Here is a 2,500-nt window from a genome sequence, read left to right on the forward strand (position 1 = left end):
CCCCCGGCCTTTTCCTCCTTCCTCCCCCTCCCCCTCTCTCTCTCTAACCATCCTCTCTCATCTCCCACCCAGCCCCCGTCTCGTTTTCTTTTTCGTTTTGATAAAGCTATTTTCATTTTCTTTATAATTATCCAGCTTCTTCTTCTTCTTCTTCTTCTTGACCCGGATCGTTTTGCAACATTTCGGTGCAACAATTTGAACACTTACTTCCTCATTCTCCGGCACCTAATCACGGAACCACTTCCTCATCTTAAAGTGTTTTTCTTTTTTATTTGAATTCACTTATTCGATTGTCGAACTAGTGGCTGTTTCACAGTCAGTCTTTCCTTCCTTCGACCACTGGGCTCCGGTACTCTCTTCTTACGTCATTTTTTCCTGATTTATAAGACACAATCCTTAAGGAAACAGGTGCATCGTCTCCTTCGTAATTAAGTGACAATCTGTTCCTTCCCTAACCTTTTATTTTCCGTTTTTTCGGATCTGATCTAAAACAAGGACATTGAATTATCCATCCTAACTACCTTCCTTTGATCCAATAAAACCAAACTGAAGAATAATTTTACGGACGTTGTATGTCCGTTTTCCTTTATGATTTTCTTAAATATAAATTCTTCCAATTTCCTTTAATGTTTTTAATTAGATATATGTTATTAAGATGTACGATGGCTTCTGTAACAAATATTAGCGGCCAGAAAATAATAAAAGTGCAAAGGTAAATCGCCTACATTAAAGAAGAAAAGTAATAACAAAAATGTTAAAAGAACGGAGCAGTGAAGATGTTTTCACCAGTATTATAAGCTTTTCCTTACTAGCAATAAGATCAGTAACTTTTTCTTCTTCACAAACAAACATTTTGGTTTACATAATATAAAATTATCACTTATATCTCTACCCAATATACTGTGGTTTTATGATTTAAGAACACTACGGTTTAGGGGAATAAATTATTACTTCTACCTCTAACCAACAGTCTCTATTTTTGTGATTTAATGTTAATACGAAATTCCTTTTTTTTTTTTTGGGGGTATCCTATATCTCTGACCAATAAACTGTATTTTAACCATTAAAGAATAATACGAAACTCCATTTTTTTATAGAGGTCACCAAAAAGGAATTATTTCTTTCGGTTATGCAGGAACCACAAAAATAAAAAACCATTTCCAAGCCCCTGACAACTTATCCTGCAATGTCCAAGAAGCAGAATAAAAATTATACGCGACCCTGGAGGTCTGGCAATCTGCCCAGGTTACGATACTACCAGAAAGACGAAGGAATATGACTATTTAACATTTACGACTATTTGACATGCATGACTATTTAGCCTTTATGATTGTTCCAATTTCATTACTTTCATGACTTGCATGATTTTTTTTACTGTTTAATCTTCATGACTGTTTAACCTTTACGACTATTTAACCCTCAAGACATTTTCACCTTTATGATTATATAACTTTCATGACTACGCAATATTGCGACTCTTTAACCTTCAAGACTATTTAAATTTTTTTACATTTTAACCTTTGTGACTATTTAACCTTTATGACTTTAACCTTTATGACTATTTAAACTTTGTGACTATTTAACCTTTTGACTATTTAATCTTCTTGACCATTTAACCGCTTTGACTATTTAACCTTTTTGACTTTTTAACCTTTTGACTATTGAACCTTTGTGACTATTTAACCTTTGTGACTATTTAACCTTTATAATTACTTATCCCTCATGACCAGTTGCTTTTTTTCCTATTCAAGCTTTATGGCTATTTATCATTCATGACTATTTAACCTTTTTGATTATTATGTAACCTTCATGACTATTTAATTTTTATGGCTACTGAACCTTCGACTAATCAACCTTCATTCTTTTCACATGAAAGCTGATGTTTGGTTTGTTCTCAAGTGCTTATAAGTGTTTAAATTCTGCTTTCATTGTTATACATATTTAAACTATTATTGCATATTTAAACCTTTGGTCCTGTGTTAATTCCTATTTCAACATTTGGGTCCGTGAGTCAATTCCTATTTAAGCATTTGGGTCCGTGAGTCAATTCCTATTTCAACATTTGGGTCCGTGAGTCAATTCCTATCTCAGCATTTGGGTCCATGAGTCAATTCCTATTTCAACATTTGGGTCCGCGACTCAATTTCTATTTAAACGTTTGGGTCCGTGAGTCAATTTCTATTTAAACACTTGGGTCCGTGAGTCAATTCCTATTTAAACATTTGGGTCCGTGAGTCAATTCCTATTTCAACATTTAGGTACGTGAGTCAATTCCTATCTCAGCATTTGGGTCCATGAGTCAATTCCTATTTCAACATTTGGGTCCGTGAGTCAATTCCCATTTAAACATTTGGGTCCGTGAGTCAGTTCAAATTTAAAAGACTGTACCTATTCGTTAAAATATATTCAAACCCACCATTCAACTGTGTTAATTCCCTGTACATCACTGATTCAGTTTTTCAATGCACATACAGTATTTGGGTAAATGTAACATATGTTA

At 34.0% G+C, this 2,500-nt stretch overlaps 1 protein-coding gene across 3 annotated transcripts in view; it reads right to left on the reverse strand.

The window, feature by feature from the left end:
- Positions 1–2,500, reverse strand: part of LOC136850822 (putative neural-cadherin 2) — a 774,623-nt gene that overhangs the window by 281,757 nt on the left and 490,366 nt on the right. The window lies entirely within an intron of this gene.

This window comes from Macrobrachium rosenbergii, chromosome 22 (assembly GCF_040412425.1).
Source record: "Macrobrachium rosenbergii isolate ZJJX-2024 chromosome 22, ASM4041242v1, whole genome shotgun sequence".
Taxonomy (NCBI): domain Eukaryota; kingdom Metazoa; phylum Arthropoda; class Malacostraca; order Decapoda; family Palaemonidae; genus Macrobrachium; species Macrobrachium rosenbergii.